The 10,298-nt window shown below is 43.3% G+C and overlaps 1 protein-coding gene across 1 annotated transcript in view; it reads right to left on the bottom strand.

Annotated features, from left to right (window-relative positions):
- LOC133415148 (coronin-7-like) overlaps window positions 1–10,298 on the bottom strand; it is a 93,404-nt gene that overhangs the window by 49,138 nt on the left and 33,968 nt on the right.

Here is a 10,298-nt window from a genome sequence, read left to right as displayed (position 1 = left end):
TAACAACGATGCCCCCCCACACACTTTCCGTTCTGTTCGTTGTCGTTTCAGTCAAGTCCTGTATGTGTCTTGAATGCGCGTTTCAAACTCTTGCAGACTATCAAAATAAATCAAGAAAACAACAGTTCAGCAGTTTGTTGGCTGAGAATGCTTATGCTAAAAAAAATGCTAGCAAAAACGTAACACACTTCACGGTGTGCGTTTTGATTTGTTTGCAAAAGCTTAAAGAAAGAGACTCAGGAGAATGATGTAGTAAAAACAGGCAAGTTTCTTTGCCGTTTTCAGATGTTCCAATGAAGACAACGTCGTTCTTATCAACAACTCAATGAATTATCGATTATTCAACTCTTTCTTTTTATCCAGCAGCGCGCCGCCATTCACAACCGACTTGAATGAGACTATTTATGAGCAACTTTCACGTGTGAACAAGACCTTGGAATTCCTTTTTGCGGTAACGAAGCTCCTACGATTGGTCGTAAGGGGATTCAGCCTCGCCGAATGACTCACGGGGCTGCGCTTTTATGAGCGAGTTTTATAAACCAACACGATACACAGGCTGACCACCCATATGTTTCCTGACTGGGAGGTAGGGAATCAAAACAGCATGCACGCACACCTACAAACAAACACACAAATAGAGTGGCCCGAGAACAGTAACTCTGTCAACTCATAAAACAGGCCCCACTGAGTCAATTTGCTCATTGAAAGCAAACTTCCGAGAAATAAAAACACAATGTACTTCCCCCCGCGGGTCAGGGGGCTATAACTTTCCATCCATCCGTTAGTGTTTAGGAAGAATTTTAGGAAAAGTATAACGAGACTGGCAACAGATGAGTCCTAATCGTTAGCACATGTGAACACGATGGAGCGACTTCAGGTAAAAAAACAAAAAACAAAACAACAGGTGATGTCATGTAAAAGCAATGCCTGCAGCTGAAACAATGCATGCGTGTCGCTCCACAGGCATCTGCTAATGTTCATGTGTGAAAAGGAGGGAGGTTTATGCGCTTCTTTCCTCAAAACAGACTCGCTTTTTGTTCTCCCGGAGCGCACAGAAACTTGGATGTCAGCCAACTTTGATGCTCACAGAGCCCACTCAATGCTCCTTATTGTTGCTCCAAGGGACGCGTGTGCTCAATTATCAACCTTATATTATCCTTTTTATTTTATCCCATGCTGCTGAATAAAACCAATTGCTGCTCTTTTTTTTTTTTTTTTTTTTTTAAACTTGTCCCGGACTTAAATCAACATTCAAGGCCACACGTAAGCAGCCAAGGACAATGTTTAAGTTACACACGAGAAGACCACTTCTGGTCGCCACATTTTCTCTATTCAAACGCGTCTAAGACGTTTGGATCTGCAGTTGATGAACTCAGGTCACACAGGCCTCTTTCACAAAGAGATCTCCCTCAAAATTGCTACATAAGAGCCTGATTAGAAGATTTATCTTGCCTTACCAGCGTCTGGCATGACATATTTTAATAAAAACAAAACCAAAAAAAACCTGTCGGACAGTGACGATTGCTTTCAACACGACAGGGCTGGAAATGTGAGTGTTGGAATTTCATTGAATTTCATTTCATTGACAATGGCATGAAGTGGAGGGGGATGGTTTTATCAGTGAGCAGGTTACTTCATAGTATACGGAAAACGACATAAGATGAACAGCCATTTGCATACTTGAAACAAAAATCAATAGAGTTTTACAGAAGGGTGGAAAAAAAATGGGTGTTGGACACAGTTTTGGTGACAAATGATTCAGTGTTTCCAGTGGCTAAGTAGACCTACTTAAGTTACGCCAACAAATGTTTTAAACTTTGACACGCAACATAACAGTAGGACATTAAAGGGTCTTTAGCATGCTCTCTGCGTTAATTAATCCAAAAGGAACTGATGCAGGAGTCTTTCTCGTGGCTAATCAGAATCCTCTTTATTTGCCAAGTATGTCCAAAAAAACACACAAGGAATTTGTCTCCGGTAATTGGAGCCGCTCCAGTACGACAACAGACGGTCAATTGACAGAGAACACTTTGGAGACATTAAGACATTGAGAAAAACAGTCACTGAGCAATAAAGGGTTGCTAGTTATCTGGTAAAGCTGGTACAATTATTATTTTTTGTTTGTTTGACAATTGTGCAAAAAGATGCAGAGTCCTCTAGCACTTAGAGCATTCAGTTTAAAAAACACAAGTATTTGCCCTTGTGTTTTAAACGTTTAAATAGGTCAATTTGAACTGCAACATAACTGGGGGGATAATACCACAGTCTGGTATTGGAGTTATAAAGCACATTTCCCCACACGTCTTTGCGAGACTTTGTTACCGTCCGATGAAACGTTGTAGCCATAATTCCAGAAGGTGAGCTTGGCGCAAACACAACGCTGCTCTTCACCAAAAGAACAGCATAACTACAGTGAAGTGAGGTGGTGGCAGCATTTGGGACCATTTTTGTCTTCAGTTGGAACTGGAGCCTAAAAAAAAAGTGGAGGGAACTATGAATAGTTCCAAACAGCAGTCAATGTTAGCGCAAAATATTCAGGTTTTTGCAAGAAAGCAAAGAAAGTCAGAAAAAGAAATTTGGAGTTAAAATTGTGGCATGTGTGTGCTGACTCCCATTTAATATGAGTTTTGAAATGATTTGTAATCATTTCATTTTTTACTCATCACAAAAGCTGGCATTTGAACAGCAGTGGGTAGACTTTTTATAATTCATGAGTAGTGTTGCTTGTCTTAAAGGCCCCTCTCGCCACACACTCACTCTAGCGCTGACCTGCCCGTCACCTCAAACCGACGTCCGCCAAACGCCTGCCTGGTCTGCAGACCGCGGCATGAATTCATCGTAAAGTGCCGAAAAATATCTATATAAATAAACGACAAACAGGTTCCACAAGAAAATGAATATTTTCCCAAGCCTATGGCACAGTTTTCACACAAAAACACCAGAAAGTGCCTGAGGACAACATTCATTATGCTATGTGGCTGCATGCTAATAAACACAAAAAGGACCTCGAAAGTGTAAGACAAGAAGTGCTGAGTCGGTGGAGGGGAAAAAAACAAAACACAGCACCGCTTTGTTTTTAGAAGCTGCTTCTCTGGCTCTGTTTGTTGGCTCTCGCCTGCTTTCCACCTCTCGTTCACTCATTCGCTCGCTCGCTCTCCTGCCGCACATTCAACCTTCGCTCGCCATTAATCTTTCCCAAGAACTAATAACATGCGAGATGGGGTTCCTCTCATGTGGAAACGAGGCCCGCCTGCCAGCGTGTGCCCAGAAGCTCATGTGACAGAAAGCAGCGAGAAACACACACACAAAAAAAAAAAAAAAAAAAAAACTAACTAACAAAAAAAAAGCACAAGGAAGAATTTGACTCTGGCTAGCCCTTGACAGCACGCACGCGCGCCGACACATGCGACTCATTTCAGAAGCTGTTTAGCGCATGATTTCATATGAAAACAGACGGCCGTGTGACTCAAGTGTATCATTTTCTCACACTGGAATATGAACGGCAGGCAAGTGCGTTCGAGCAGTAAGAAGTGTGAAGGTCATCCAGCAGGCCCCTTTGTGCAGACGTGGTTACGCAAATCCGGATTACTACAACGTTCCTGACATTGTGCATTGTCATTTTATCATTATGAACGAGTGAGAGTACCATTAATCATTTGAGAAGTACATTGACCGAGCATCCCACGGATGTCTTTTGGTTTTTTTTTTGGAGTCTTTATAGTTATCACCATTTTTATGACGACGTTGGCTTCATCAAGCCACCATCATCTCCAGTTCTCGCTGGAGCGGTTCACAACCGAGTGCGAAGCGGCTTGGATGGCAAACCTGACGACATGGTCCACAATCGGAAATGAGATCTTGCCCCAAGTGGAGGAGGTCAAGTACCAATTTCAAGTATTTTCACCAATAGAGCGAGGCTGATACACAACAAGTCCTGTTTTCCCTCGTGATCAGATTGTAGTCAGTACGTTTAGCATTGATACCAGCACGTATCCTTGTAAATACATGCATTTTTGCAACCTTTATGGTGTGAGGCTCCACTAGTATTTAATGCATACCCTGATTCTTGCGTGAACCTGAATTTGAGTCAAATCCGACGGGTTGCTGGCACACGGCGCAACTTCAGTTCCTTTTTTAACAGCCAACTACTTTGGCTGGAATTGTCAGCTTCCAGTCATGTTGCGCAAGCCGTTGAAAGTTGTTTTTTGTATTTTTTCTGCGGTACCGACGGACAGACGGAATTCTCCCCGCAGCGTTAACAAAAGCAATTGGCGCAGATCGCAAACAGAGAATACATTGTGTGATCCGCAATAACAAAAAAGGAGGCTGCCGCTTTTGAAAAGACTTTGCTTGAATTCAATTTAGAATACGCTGGTTAGGCCCCCAGCACGCCGCGGTTATTGGAGTTTCTTCATCGTTATTATTATTAGTCAGTTAAGTAAGGTTAGGCTTAGGGTAAGGACAGACTCAAAAACCTACTACATTTTGCAAGGTGAAAAGTTACACTTGAAAATTTGGGTCGGTCAAAAATGGTTTGACCCAAACTTGGTTTTATTTGCGATATGAAATTTGGTAGGCAGGTCCATTACGAGTAGACATACAAAAAGGTCTGAAGAATCCATGTTGCAAATTACAACCACAGATGGGTAGGTTTTCGTCACAGTGCGTGGCCATTTGAGGACTTGCTATTAAACACAAAAACTCCGAGCTTGAGCAACTGCCTTGCGGGTGATGAAGTTCGTGCCCTGAAGTGACGCACATGACACTTTTCTTAATTAGTCACAGTCAAGCCGAGACTCTGGTCTGACTTCCTTCAAAAGCTGCAAATGTTCAAGCTGTCGTCTGTCCTTGCCCCAACGGCCAAACGTCTGACATGGCGCTAAGACAATACAAGGCTTAGACTCGTGACTAAATTGAGGTTTACAAACATGACATGTCTTCAAAAGAGAAACTTGGTTGGACAGCTGGGATTTACGACTCAGGTGACTTTCCCCTCTGTTTTCTTTCTTCCAGAAAACTGATGGAAGGAGGGACCTACAAAGATCTGGCTACTCGATGGAATGGAATCAAGCCAGATGCTGGGAAGAGTGAAGGTTATGACATTCTTCACAAACACAAATATGGAAATGAAGAATGATGATCAACCAGTAATGGCATCATATTCATGAGGATATGGAGCTCGGTATTTTCTTTAGTGGGAGAAAGAAGACGTGATCAAAACAGGGATGACAATAGTGGGTGTCCAAGGCCTTTATTTTGCTCAAGAAACACGCTTAAAACTAAAAAAAAAAACTGCATGTCGATGCTAAGCAGACTACAGCTCAACTTTGTGACCAAGCAAATAGTCGCAAATGGCTCGCGGGTCCGACTTTGGGATACCCCTGATGTAGGTAAAAGGGTTTGAAGAGGACAGACCAGGACTGTACGTTGTTAAAAGGCATCTTTCCACAACAGGTCAAATCCAGACCAGTCTTCCGGAAGATAAATCAGATAAAAATAATCCCTCATTAGCCTTAAAGACAGCTAGGCTCACTTGGATCGAGCGCAGTGAGTTGTGGGTTTGTCGGCCCAAAGCAAGCCTTCTAACCTCACGTGGCCTTTAAAAAAATTGTTTTTAAAAAAAGCAAGGAAAGAAAAAGAAAACAGCTGTGATGAAGAGAAGAGACAGGCTCAACAGCTGTTTTAGAGCCACAAGTTAGAAAAAAACTTCAGTGGTGATCTCCAGTGATGGTGGCCAAACACTGTCAGATGTCACACTCATCCACCAGACTGATCTGGATCCATTCATTGCCAATTTGGAGTTAGTTTATTTCCTGTACTGCAGATGGCTGGAGGCCTTTTATATGTACCTAGGCATTTTGGGAATAACAAACGACTTTGTTCCCCCATGCCAAATGAAACAAAAATGAAAAGGATGAGTATGAAGAAATAGCAGACGCAGAGGCCAACAGGCTGGAGCAAAACCCAATCTTGTTGCCAAGCAGTACCGAAACATGGACGCACTCAACATTGCGACCACGTCTCAAGAGTCCACTGTGACGCCCATCATCGTTAAAGACCTCGCCCTTCACCTACCTCGCGTCGTAAGATCAGCAGGGAACTCGGCCTCCGCATTTTCATTGATCTGAGAGACCGTTTACATGATGCTGTTTTGGTTTGCAATGGACTTCAAATGGGCTCAGCGGTTAAAAATCTCGAATGACTATGTGCAAACGTTGCGATAATCACAGTTGCTCTAAGTGTTGCAAAACTACAAGCATTTTCAAAGTTGGAAACTTTCCATTAGAATTAAGGTGAATTTATGGGAAAGAAGTCAGAATTGTGGCTCTCATAGGGAACCTAAATATAAGAAAGTGACTTTTGGCTTTTGGGAAAGTATATGTTAGCATGATCCTGACTAAATCAAAAAGTTTGGCCGGATTTTTTGCTTTGTGTTGTGGTGCCAGAGTTTGAGGTACAAGCACGCTTCCGATAAGTGACAAAATGGAGATATTGAGGTACTGAAATGGTTTTGTACGTGGGCAAGGAAAACTATCCATTGGCTGCCTGGATGCCTGCTTACGACAAAACAAATGTTTACACATTTCCATTAAATGACCCTCAATTCCCAGAAATTGTCCCAATTCCCATGGAAAGTTTCCCATTTTAAATATGACCGAAATTCCTCATATTAACTTCCCTTGGAAATTTACCATAAATCTTTGGGGTATTTGCCAGAATTCTTCTTCTGTTACTACTCTTCATTTGCTAGGGAGGTGTCTATTTGAGGGAGGCGTTTATTTTTCTTACGTGGATGACGCGACTGGTGTCTACGAGAAGAATGGGAACATAACCAGCCAAACAAAAAAACTCAGGTGAGCCATTTGCTCCAGGGAAACCAATGCAAATACATTCGGGAAACCTCACGTTTAGGCATAACTAAATAGAGGAACCCACAAACGAGGAAATGCGTACGTGTGGAATATTATTCACTGCAGCGGTCTATGTGCGCGGCATGAGAGCGGAAGCGTGCCTTTACATCTCCAACAATGGTAGACAACATAATTCCCATGGATGCCAAGTAGGAAAAAAATGACACGAGGATACATGGATTCAATAGAGAAAAGATGTACAAGACAGTTGTCATGAACATCAATCCGACTAATTCCCTTCCCCCCCTAAACACATGCCCATCCAACCTAAACACAAATGATCACTGGCAGAACATAATGGCAGGCTTAAACAACCCCCCGGCCAAAGTGACCCTTGAACTCTGGCCTGTGAACCTTAAGCCTCCAGGAATGGGTCGGATGACTTCCGGCCAACGAACACCTGTTTGGGCCGACTGCTGAAAACACTCAGTAATAGGGTGTGTGTGTGTCTGTGTGAGTGTGTGTGCATGTAGGGGAAGGGGAGAGAGGGGTCCCTCCTTAGGTTATTAGAATCGAACACGCACACACACACACACACACACGCAGCTAATCCTGTCAGTAGGAAGGGTCTGGACAGTCACAATTGCCCGATAGCTGATTAGTGGTGAGCTAGTGAACGAGTAGCAGAGCAGGTTATGGCCAGGTTATTTTTTACAGGATGATCTCTGCTCATTAGAACTGTTGTTTATGCATTGTGATTTGTCAAGGCTAAACAGGGATTAAGACGCAAAAAGGTTCTTTTGGATACCTGAAGATCCGAAATCATGGACGGATAACATTTTCAGTCTTTTTTTTAAATGACGATTTTTGACTTTTGATCATAATGAATATATGTACTATATATGGCACAAGACACACTTGGTGACTGCCATATTCACAGTTTTTCATTTGACTGTTGTACAACCCCAATTCCAATGAAGTTGCGACGTCGTGTTGAACATAAATAAAAACGGAATACAATGATTTGCAAATCATGTTCAACCTATATTTAATTGAATACACTACAAAGACAAGATATTTCATGTTCAAACTGATCCACTTGATTGTTTTTAGCAAATAATCATTCACTGAGAGTTTTATGGCTGTAACACGTTCCAAAAAAGCTGGGACAGGTTCATGTTTACACAACGTCCCAACTTCATTGGAATTGGGGTTGTATATTTATGACCTAGAAGTGTTTTAATACAAATATGTATCACTGCTGCATTAGCGTAGGTTAGTGACAGACTATGGCACGTTCCGACGTACGAACAATTTCGGGTTACGTCGCTAGTCTAGGAACTCCGTCGTGAACCGAGGATCTTCTGATTGCAGTCAGATAACGTTTTGTTCTGAAAGCAATGCTGTCAAGCACAACCACAATCCAAACCCTGAAACTGCAACATTCTAATAATATATCAATCCAAACATTTGTGCAGGCAGAGCGCCTTCTGCCTCACGCACACTTACGAAGAAGCAGAAGTGACTTGTGTCTGGTTGCAGTGACATGTGCCAAAAGTCACTTGCTGCCCCACAGCAGTCGCAGCTTGGCGAGCGTCAGAGTCCTTTGTTTCGAGGGTGGTAGTGTGCCAGACCGGCTGGTGCTTCCCTGCGCCTCAGCACACTGCGAAAGCCGCCACCACGCTGCACAAACATAAACAGGGGCGCCTGCCGGGCAGACCGATGCCGCGTGCCTGCGTGGGTGCCTGCCAGCCGGGGCTGTGGCCTGGAAATGGGCGCAACAGGCAGCTGAAAGCTCAAGTGGCCACCCGAAGTGGATGCGTTTGGCTGATTGGAAAGTTTGCATCAGTGCACACAGAGCCTATTGCTGCTTGGAGAAGGTAGTAATTCCGCAGACCCCCATACTAATGTAGCCATTACTTCCCAAGCGACCGCAAGCTAAATGTATCCTCCGTGCATAGCAGAAAATAGCATAACTGTGGGGAGTGAGAGGGGAAAGAAGATGATAGAAAAACACACTGTATGTGGAAGCCTGAGATGGAGCCGGGTGATGGATGGATAAAATAAAACTGGAGTCACCAAAGAAGGAAACGACTTAATAGAGACCAGAGAATAAATCTAATAAAGGAGTCGCTATAGATGGATGAAGCATTTCTGAAAAGGAGTAAAGCAGACAGAGGAGCTAGCGGGGGTGGAGTGGGGGTCTCCCAAGTTCTACCGCTGCATACTTTCCATCTTAAGAGATATAATTTACCGAAACTAAGTGAAGGTCAGAAGCAGGGAACACGGTGCCAACTCCATCTCAGCAGCCAGGACGCATTCTCTCTTTTCTGATTTCCTTTCGGTCTGGCTCTCTTTCTTTCTGGCCGTCATCAGCCTGTAACCTTTCGTCTCGCTATCTCATCCTTCAATCTATAAGGGACTTCACCGGTTTTCACATCAGGAGGCACTTATGTCTGCACTACCAGGGCCACGTGTCTTTTAACAGTTATGGTTTTTGCAGAGTGCGGTTGAAAGCCTGCAGCAGTCTCAACACCTCATATTTATGGGTGAAAATTCATGAAAAAAAGATGGGAGGACAAGAGAAAACGAGTATAGCAGCAAAGGGGTATGAGGTCAGAGCAATATAGCATTTAGAAGTCACCAGAAGAAGGGGTACAGTCGGAGTCTCTTTCCGTCTCTTGAGGTAACATCTACATTAAAGTACCCCAAAGGACTAATGATCAGACTCCAAGTTTCATTTTTTTTTTTTTTTTTTTTTTTACAGGGATATGGACTCCCAAGAAAGCTACAAAAGCAGTACCTTCGACAAGCTATCGTATCCCCCAAGATGCAGATCTTGTCCAAACCAATTATCAATCTTTTCAACTTCAAATTCAAATTCAAACTCTACACATTTGGTGCTTTACACCAAACCGAACACAGGGTGTCTTTAGCGAACGGTGGAAATGGATAATGGAATCATAATCAATGACATGCACCCATGTCATGCTTTGGGAGCGGAGTTCCTCTCAGGGGTACACCAATCCTGCTAAAGTAGAACAATTAAACATCACAAAGTCCTACAAATCATGCTTTTTAACGGTTGCTACTGTATCACTGTCATTTCCTATAAAGGGTTGACATCTATTCAATCCATTTCTCAGGACGTGGAGTAGCTATGACATTTCTTAGTAAACCGGGTGAAGTCAGATGTCCATTGTCCAAATGCTCACAGTTCGTGTTGAGAAATCTGCCCGTCAGCTATCGTAGACAGTGTGAAGGCAATGTTGGTCAGGATGTGTGAGGACAATACAAGCCATCTCACACGTGGACGTATGCGTAAGTCTCTTCTTGGTACCTGTCCATCAAGTCCGTGTTGTTCCAGTCCAGTGCTACTGAAAAGCCAGATCCCCTCAGGACGTAACCCAGGAAAGTGTGGCTGAAAGGCCCAGCAGTTCTCCAGCT

The sequence above is a fragment of the Phycodurus eques genome, chromosome 16 (genome assembly GCF_024500275.1).
Source record: "Phycodurus eques isolate BA_2022a chromosome 16, UOR_Pequ_1.1, whole genome shotgun sequence".
In the NCBI taxonomy this organism is placed as follows: Eukaryota; Metazoa; Chordata; class Actinopteri; order Syngnathiformes; family Syngnathidae; genus Phycodurus; species Phycodurus eques.
This window is presented reverse-complemented; position numbering and strand designations above follow the sequence as displayed.